Source organism: Camelus ferus, chromosome 9, assembly GCF_009834535.1.
Source record: "Camelus ferus isolate YT-003-E chromosome 9, BCGSAC_Cfer_1.0, whole genome shotgun sequence".
Taxonomy (NCBI): Eukaryota; Metazoa; Chordata; class Mammalia; order Artiodactyla; family Camelidae; genus Camelus; species Camelus ferus.
Window position 1 is genome coordinate 57,731,915 of NC_045704.1, and position 10,858 is coordinate 57,742,772.

Sequence of the window (10,858 nt, forward strand, 5' to 3'; positions counted from 1 at the left end):
TGTGTGTGTGTATATATTTTATTCTTTCATACTTTAAATGACATCTAGGCAGTTTCCAAGTCTTGGTAATTGTAGATAATGCTGCAATAAATGTGAGAGTGCAGATATCTCTTGGAGGTAATAACTTAACTTTCTTTGGATGTATAACCAAGAGCAGGATTGCTAGATCATAAGGTAGGCCTATCTTTAATTTTCTGAGGAAACACCATAGCATTTTCCATAGTGGCTGTACCCTTTGCATTCCCATCAACAGTGTTAAAGTGTTCCTTTTTTTTTTTTTTCACTACTCAGCAATGTTTGTTTTCTCTTGTTTTTCTGATACAGCATTTCTGTCAGATATGAGGTGATATCACATTGTGGTTTTGGTCTGCATTTCCCTGATGATTAGTGGTAAGGAATGCCTTTTCATACAATTATTGGCCGTTTGAATGTCTTCTTTAGGAAAATACCTGTTCAGGTCATTTACTCAGTTTTAATTGGATTATTTGCTTCTTTGCTGTTGACTTGTAAAAATAGTTCATATATTTTGGATATTAACCCCTTATCAGATACATTGTTTGCAAACATTTTCTCCTACTGTGAAAGTTGCCCTTTCAATTTATTGTTTCCTTTGCTGTGCAGATTTTTAGTTTTGTGCAATCCCACCTCTTTATTTTAGCTTTTGTTGCCTGTGCTTCTGGTCGGCCTTATCCAAGAAATCATTGCCAAGGCCAGTGTCAAGGATCTTTTCCCTGTGTTTTCTTTTAGGAGTTTTACACTTTCAGGATTTATATTTTTAAGAATATAGTATAGTAGTGTTAGACACATTCACATTGTTGTGAAACCAATCTCTGGAACTCTTTACATCTTGCAAAACTGAACCACTATTCCCATTAAATAGAAACTCAATTCCCTTATCCCTGTGGCTGTGAAACCGCTATTCTACTTTAAGTCTCTATGACTATATGTCTCTGTTTAAGTACCTCATCTAAGTGGAATCCTATGGTAATTGTTTGTGACTGGCTTATTTCACTTCGCATAAAGTCTTCATGATTCATCCATGTTGTAGCATGTTGGAATTTCCCTCCACTTTAAGGCTGAATTATATTTTATTGTATGTACATACCACATTTTATTGATCTATTCATTCCTTGGTGGACCCTTGAGTTGCTTCTATCTTTTACCTATTGTGAGTAATGTTTGTTGTGAATATGGGTGTACAAAAAAATCCGGTTGTGTCCCGGGTCATATCCCTTAGGGTAAATACTCAGAATTGCAATTTCTAGGTCATATGGTAATTCTATTTTTAATTTTTTGAAGCCACCATTTTATTTGCCATAGCAATTGCCTCCTTTCACATTCATACAAGCAGTTCCCAAAGATTCCAATTTCTCTATATCCTTGCCAACACTTGTTATTTTCTGGTCTTGGATAATAGCCATCTTAATGGATGGAAGATGCTATCCATTGGTGTATTGATTTGCATTCCCCTAGTGATTGCTGGTGTTGAGCATATTCTCATGGGCCAGTTGGTCATTTGCATATTTCCTTTGGAAAACTTTCTGTTCAAGTCCATTGCCCATTTTTAAATCCAGTTGTTTTTGGTTTTGTTTTTGTTGGTGTTGAGCTGTGGGTGTTCTTTCTTTATTACCATTCTTTACCTCGTATCAGATACATGATTTGCAAACATTTTTCGCTACTCTGTAGGTTGCCTTTTCCCTCTGCTGACTGTGTTCTTGGTTTCATTTTGTTTGTTTAAAATTAAACTTGTATATATTTAAAGCGTACAATGTGATGCTTTGATATACATGTACATAGTGAAGTGATTACTACAAATGAGCTAATGAAGAACTGTCTCCTCATATACTTACCTTTTCTCTGTGTGCTGAGAGCACTGATATCTAGTCCCTTACAAATTTCCAGTACACAGTCCAGTGTCATTTATAGTCATCATGCCGTACATTAGATCTCTAGGTCTTATTCAACCTATGTAACTGCAACTTTGTACCCTTGGACCAAAATCTCCCTGTCTCTCCCCCTGCCCCCCAGGCTGGTAATCACTGAACTACTCTCTGCTTCTATGAATTCTACTTTTTGAGATTCCATATACAAGTGAGATGATGCAGTGTTTTTTCTTTCTGTGTTTGGCTTATTTCACTTAGCAAAATGTCTTCATAGGGTCACAGATGGCAGGGTCTTCCTTTTAAGGCTGAATATTTCATCGTATATGTGGATCAGTTTCTTTATCCCTTCATCTCTTAATGGACGCTTAGGTTGTTACTTTATCTTGGGTATTAAAAATGCTGCAATGAACTCGGGAGTGCATGTGTCTCATCAAGACACTGATTTAATTTCCTTTGCAATAAGTACCCAGGAGAGGGATTGCTAAGTCAAACAGTAGATGTATTTTTAACTTTTTGAGAAACCTCCACACTGTATCCAAAATGGCTGTACCAATTTACATTCCCAGCAGTGTGCACGAATTCCCTTTTCTTGCCAGTATTTTGCCAGTACACATTATCTTTTATCTTTTGTACAATGGTCATCTTATCCATTGTGTGAGGTGCTATCTCGTTGTGGATTTTATTTTTTATTTCTCTGATGATTAGTGATGCTGAACACCTTTTCATATATCTGTTGGCCATTTGTAAGTCTTCTCTGAAGAAATGTCTACTCACATACTTACCCATTTTTAAATAGGGTCACTTGTCTGGGGTGTTTTGCTGCTGAGTTGTATGTTACATATTTTAGATATTAACACCTTATCAGAGGTGAAGTTAGAAAATATTTCCTACCAGCTTGTAGATTGCTTTTTTATTTTGTTCATCATTTCCTTTGCTTTGCAGAAGATTTTTAGCTTGATGTAGTTTCATGTGTTTATTTTTGCTTCTGTTGCCTGAGCTCTTTTTTTGTATCCAAAAAAATCACTGCCAAAACCAATAGTAAGGATCTTTTCTCCTATATTTTCTACCAAGAGTGTTATGGTTTCAATTCCACGATATAAGTTCAGGAAACACAAATCAGTGGTAAACAGGGATCTGAATGGTGGGTAGTTTTGTGCGAGAGGGACCTTGACTGAGAAGAGGGCAAGAAAAATCTTTCTGGAGACTGAAAATATCTTCACATGGGTGGTGATTTCATGAATGTATTCATACTCAAAATTCCATGTAAAATTTACTTAAGATCTTTCAATTTTACTAACGTAAGTTATACTTCAATAAAATGTATCTATAATACTGACAGATGTATAAAAATCTAATAGTATAAAATTAAAATATATAGTTATACATAATTTTATGTTACAGAATTATAAAACATTAGTGTTTTATTATATTTGTTTCAGATATTCGAAGATAATGCAGTAAGACTCTTTAACCACCTCTAATTCCATTCCCCTCCCCTTCCTTCCTCCCTTTTCCCTTTTCCAGTTACTTGTTTCCATAAATTGAATCTGTGGAGATTATTTTATGCTTAAAAACTGTTATTTGCAATAGGTGATCTATGAAGCAGACACATTTTCAAATTCAGTGGTATAAAATGTGGGACTGCAGAGATGCAAAGTTAATTAAGTGAGCAAGGCGAAGCAGCTGTTGCCTAGCTGGGTAGGAGCTCTGGAGTCCAGTTGGAAAACCCATACCTGTGGGGTCCTGGCTGCTCTTTGGCACCACCTGGTGGCACTTGGCTGCCTCAGCATAAATATGTTGGGGTTGAGTCTGGGTTCTAACATCAGACTGGGATTTGCAAGCTCTTCACTGGAACTCATCACCTGCTTCAACATGCCTATTTCAGACGAGAGAGACCAGCAAACACTGGGATGTAAGGACCCAGCTCCTGCCTCTCTGTTATGGAACTGGCTCATGTTCTCCATCTCTCTTTCCTTTCTCTCCACCATGACCCCTTTCATTCACTCCTAGAAAAGGTTTAAGAACAGTAATTTTCAGAGGATGCACACCAACCAGTAATCGTGTTGTATGAGAATCTAGTTACTGCGGTTATTGCAGGGTTTTACATCTAAGAACCGGAAATGAGGAAGAGAAGATGTGTTCATCTGAGGGTAACAAGACTACACACCTGGACAACCCAAGAAAACTTGCTAAAAAGTCTACCCTAAATCATTAGAAATTTAGTAAGTAAAACAATGGAAAATTTGTCAACAAAATCCAATTTGGGGATGTAATTGAAGAAAAAAGCACATTTACATAGCAAAGATACACCCCCCAAAAGGTACACATGGGTAATCCAAAGTAACAACCTTTAAAATAATTACTAAGTGTAAATGTTACCAAATATCCCCCACTCCTGACTTGTCATTGCTGTTTCTTTATCAAAAAGCTTTAGTTCTGCTCTACTCTTCCCACCTAGTAAAAATCATGAATATCTGACCATGCCTGTATCTTTGATAAAATTCATTAAGATACTCAATTTTTTAACCTGCCTCAACATCATCAAACACAAGTACAAATCCCATAATAAGCTCTCCCTAACACTCATTTACTGAGACACCACATCTCCCCTTAGTGTGCAACGTTCCTTGCAGCAAAAAGCATCGATAAATCCATCTTTGTTTGACTTGCCAGGGTGCTCCTGGTGGTTTGACTGAGGGACGTCAACAGAGCCTGTGCTGACACTCGGAGAGAGGAAGAATCCCCCTGTAACACCTGTCATACACGCGGCCTGACTGTCACAATGACAGTTAATGAACTTTTCAAGAATACCTGGAACGTTCATAAAGATGGTACATATATGAAGCCATCATAAATCTTAGTGTAGCTTCCAGAATCAGCATCATATAGAGAGTTATCTCTGTACAGAGGACTATCAAATTAGAAACAAAAGTCAAAATCTAACCAACACCACTGTACATGTGAAAAAAATTTGATCCAATGATAAGGCAGAATAATACCACACTTGGAAGACAGCATTGCATTCCATACAAAAAACCAGAGATGTACTAGAAGAAAATTTTTAACGTGCATGTTATATAGATATTTTTATGAGATAAACAAGAATAATGACACAAACACCAGGAGCTAGAAGAGTTTAAAATGTTCTGTACAATAAGGACACTGTAAAAGTGAAGTGACAAATAACAGATTGGCAGAATTGATTTGCAATATACAAGCAGCTCCATTAAATTGAAAAACAAAGCAAAGTAATAGAAGAATGGGCAAAGGATATGAATAGGTGAATGTAAACACATTTAATAATGTGTATCAGAAAGCTGCTAACAGAGTAAATCCTAAAATTTCTCATCACAAGGCAAAAAAATATAATTATGGGTGGTGATAGCTATTAACTGTACTTATTATGGTGATTATTTTGCAATATACACATAATTAAACTATCAAGATGTGCACTTAACTAATACAATGTTATATATCAGTTTTATCTGAATTTTAAAAATAATTTTAAAAAGTAGATTGGCTGAGTTACTATATATGTTCAACCTCACTAATAATCAGAGAATGCAGTTTACAATATTGAGCTATGTTCTTTTTCTAATGTAAGTCTAGATATAGGAGCTGGATATTAAACACTGCTGGAAAGGCTATAGAAATACAGGCTTTCCATAGCTGTGCTGTCTAACATGGCAGCTAGTAACCAATAGTTAGTGGCTATTTAAGTTCAAATTATCCTAAAATTAAATTAATTTGAAATTCAGTTGTTCTGCCACAATAGCCACGTTTCAAGTGTTCAGTAACAACAGGTCGTTACTGTCTACAGTATTGGACTTTATTAGCATATCTATTATTACAAAAAGTTCTACCGAACAGACTAAAGTCATAGGTGAGATGGCAGATCAGGAAGCCCCGACACTCCTTCTCCCGCTACAGATGAACCTCTGGGAGGGCTCTGGAAATCAGTTAAAGGACTTCTGCACCGCAGGTGAGCATGAAACAGACTGCATGGAAGTTGGATATGGAATCCGCATCACTATTCACTTTGTCTCCTCAGAGGTCTACTCCCCACAAAACTCTCACCTCCACCACCACACATACACATATGATGCATCTTATTTGGAAGAAAACCCTCGACCTCCAACTTTTCTTGGGGTAGGAGGGAAAGGAGTTGAATGAAAGTCCAAATGAAATTAAAGGGCTGGTCTGAGGGACTATATCTATCTTGCCTGTGTTTCAGTACTGACAGGAATGAGAGTGACAGATTTAAAGTCTCTGATGACAAAGAGAAAAGCCATGCAACAGGGTGCGCAGCACCACAGACAAAAACTACATGGAGCCCCAGGATGGAGCCCCAGCATTGCAGACAGGCTGCAATACTGACAACAGTCACCAGTGGGAGCTCCTGAGTAGGGATTGACAAATCTCTTCAAATAGCTTATACACACAAGCCCAGAAAGGATACACACTGGCCACACACACATGCAGAAAGGACTTCAGAGGACTCCAGAATCTAGCCTGGCTTTGCAGAGAAAGTCAACCCTGTATGGAACCAGATAGCAATCTGGGAGAGTTAGCTGTTCAAAATCCAAAACAGAACAACAACAAAAGCAACATATACAAACGTATAGGAAACCATGACATGTTTAAAGGAAGCAATTACATCTCTAAAGTGAATATAAAGAAATGGAGACTTAGGAATTGCCAAACAACACAAAATTACTGTTAAGAAGATATTCAATGAATTAACTGAGAGCACAGATAGACAGCTAAATAAAATCAGGAAAATGATGCATAAACAAATGAGAATATCAAAAAAGAGATAGAAACTATGAAGAAGAACCAAAAGGCAATTCTGGAAATAAAGAATACAATACCTGAATTGAAAATTTCCCTGGAGGGACTTAATATCAGACTTAACCAGGAAGAAAGAAGAATCAATAAACTCAAAAAAGAGAGGAATTTCATAATTAGTGAAACAGGAAGAAAAAGAATGAAAAAAAATGAAGAGAGCCTAAGGGACTTATAGGATACAATAAATAAAACACTGAAAATCACAGAAGGAGAAAGCAGAGAGAATGGGGCAGAAGAGCTATTTGAAGAAATAATGGCCAAAATTTCCCCAAATCTGAGGAAAGAAATGGACATAAATATTCAAGAAGCTCAAAAACTATGATTAGGGATAAATCCAAAGAGACCTACAGTCAGGCCATTTTAGACATCATCATAATCAAATAGTCAAAACTCAGAAATAAAAAGATAATCTTGAAAGCAGTGAGAAAAGTAAATTTACATACAAGGGAGGTCCTATTAGATTGTCAGTAGATTTCTAAGTAATAATCTTGCAGGCTAGAAGAGAATGTGATGACTGATTCAAATTACTGAAAGAAAAAACTGCCAGCCAAGAATACTATGTTCAGAAAAACTACCCTTCCAAAATAAGGAGAAGTCAAGAGTTTTCCACGTAAGCAAAGGATGAGGGATTTGCTCAACACTAGACCTATCCTACAAGAAGTGCTGACAGGAGAACTCAAGTTGAAGTGAAAGGCTGATAAACAGCAACCAAAAAAACCCTATAAAATGTATAATTCTCTAATAAAAGTAAAATATTTAGACAAATAAAGACTCCCATAGTATTGTCTTATAGATGAGTTACTAACTTATAAATCAAGTATAGAACTTTTTAGAAAGCTTAAAAACAATTATAAATCTACATTAATGAATAAGCAATATTAAAAAAGGTAATTTGCGTCAATGATGACATAGTGGGAAGGGGATAGAGATGTAAAAGAGCAGGGCTTTTATATGTGATTGGAATTCTTATCAGCATAAAATAAATTGTTATAACTTTAAGTTGTCTTAGTAATTGCAATCATAACCACAAAGAAACTTCTATAGAATACATACAAAGGGAAATGAGCAGGGAGTCAAAACATATCACCACAAAAATCAATGAAACAGAGAAGGAGACAGCAAGATACAAAAAGAGGGACAAAAAGGCTAGAGGACACACAGAAAACTATTTTTAAAATGGCAACAGGTAAGTTCTTCCTGGTTAGTAATTTGTCTTTTAACTGTAAAGAGAGGAAGCACACCAATTAAAGACATAGACCAGCTGAATAGAAAAAAAAAAAAAAAACAAGATTCAACTATATTTTGCCTACAAAAGACTCACTATGGATTTAAGAAGACACTTAAACTAAAAATTAAAGGGTGGAAACATATTTCCTGCTATGGGAACCTACAGAGAGAGAGGTGGCGCGGTTATATCACACGAAATAGACTTTAAGGCAAAAACTGTCACAAGAGACAAGAAAGAACACTATTAATGATAAAAGAGTCAATTTACCAAGAAAATGTAACAATTTAAAATATTTGTGCACCTAACATTAAAGTACCTAAATATATGAAGCAAACATTGACAGAACTGAAGGCAGAAATAAGACAGAAACACAATAAAAGTAGGAGACTTCAACACCTCAGTCTCAGTTATATATATGTTAACAAATTGGATAACCAAAAAATGGATAAATTCCTAGAAACATACAACCTGTCAAGGATGAATCATGAAGAAATAAGAGATTAAGCAGGCCTACAACCAGTGGGGAAATTGAAGCAGTGATCAAAAGCCTGCCAACAATGGAAAGACCATTTCACTGGAGAATTCTACCAAACATTTAAAGAATAATTGAAAACAATCCATCTCCAACTCTTCCAAGGAACTGAAGAGGAAAGGACTCTCCCAAACTCATTCTCTGAGGCCAGCATTACCCTGATACCAGAACCAAAACCCAGCAAAGAAAGAAAACTACAGATCGATATCCCCAATGAATATTGATACAGAAATCTTAAACAAAACACTAGCAAGCTGAATTCAACAGCACATTAAAGGGGTCATAGTTCATGACCAAATGGGATTTATACCTGTAAGCAACCATGGTTTGACATAATGAAAATCAATTAATGTAATACATCTCATTAACAAAATGAAGGACAAAACACATATGATTCTCTCAACTGATGCAGAAAAAGCATTTGACAAAATTCAGCACCATTTCATGATTAAAAAAAAATACCCTCACAGACTAGGAAGGGAGGGAAACTATCTCAGCATAATAAAAGTCATATATAAAAAGTTCATAGTGAACATCATATTCAAAGGGAAAGCTTTTCCTTTAGTATCAGGAGCAAGTGAGCAAGGACATTCACTCTCACTACCACTGTTCAGCATCGTGCTAGAAGTTATAGCCAGTGCAGTCAGACCTGGAAAAGAAAAGAAAGGCATGTAAGCTGGAATAGAAGTATTGAAATAATCTGTTTGTACATGATATGGTCTCACATAGAGAGAACCCTAAGGATTCCACCAAAAAAAAAAAAAAAACCCACAAAAAAACTTGTCAATTCACGAAAGTTACAGACTACAGAATCAACAGTGAAAAATCAGAGTTGCTTCTATACATTAATAATAAACAATCTAAAATGGAAATTAAGAAAACAATCTCATTTACCGTAGCATCAAAAAAGATAACCAAGGACGTAAAAGACTTACACACTGAAAACTACAAAACATTGCTGAAAGAAACCAAAGATGCTTCAAATTAATGGAAAGGCTACCCATGATCATGGATTGGAAGACTTCATATTGTTAAAATGTAATAATTAGTAGTCATTATGACAGTTTAGAATTAGCATAAAGATAAATATATTGATCAATGGAGTAGAATTGAGAACCCAGAGATAAACCCTTTCATATATGGCCAAATAATGTTCAACAAGAGTGTCAAGACTACACAATAAAGAACAAACAGTCTGTTTAACAAATGGCGTAGGAAAAATTGGATATCCACATGCAAAAAAATAAATAAAGCTGGATCCTTACCTTATACTTTATATGAAAATAACTTAAAATGGACTAAAAACATATGTGTAAGAACAAAACATATCTCCTAGAATAAGACACAGAGAAAATCTTCAGGACACTGAATTTACAGTATTTCCTGAATATGACACCAAAAGCCCAGGGGTCAAAATGAAAATTATGTGAAAGGGACTACACCAAACTTTAAATCTTCTGTACACCAAAAGAAACGATCAACAGCGCAACAGCGTGAAAAGGCAACCTACAGAATGGGAGAAAATAATTGCAAGTCATGTATCTGATAGAGGTTAATTTTCAGAATATATAAGAAAATTCTTCAACAACTAAGAACCAAATAATTCCATTCAAAAACTGGCAAAGGACTTGGACACAGGCATATCTTGTTTTATTGCATTTTGCTTTGCTGCACTTGGCAATTATTGCATTCTTTACAAATTGCATGTTTGTGGCAACACTAGGTCAAGCAAGTCTCTCTGTGCCATTCTTCCAACAATATTTGTTTACTTTGTGTCTTTGGGTCAGATTTTGGTAACTCTCACAATATCTCAAACTTTCTATTATTATTATATTTGTTATTGTGATCTATGATATGTGGTCTCTGATGTTACTATTGTGAAAAATTCCTATTTCCTTAAGGTTCAGAAGATAGTTGGGATTCTTTAGCAATAAAGTATTTTTAAATGCATACGTGTTCACTGGTTTTTTTAGACATAATGTTATTTCCCACTTAATAGACTACAATATCGTGTGAATATAATTTTTATATAAAAAAATCTGTGTGACTTACTTTAATGCAAATTCACTATATTGGAGTGAAACCAAAAATTTTGTGTGATTGACTTTATTGCAATACTCACCATATTGCAGTGGTCTGCAATCGAACCCGTAATATCATCAAGTTATGCCTGTAGATATTTTCCAAAGAAGATATAGAAAAAATGAATCAACACATGAAATGATGAGCAATACCATCATTAGAGAAATGCAAATCAAAACCACAAAGAAACATCTCTTTACACTAATCAGAATGGTCTTATCAAAAGAACAGTAAATAATAAGTGTTGGTAAGAATGTGGAGAAGTTGGAACCCTGTGATATGTTG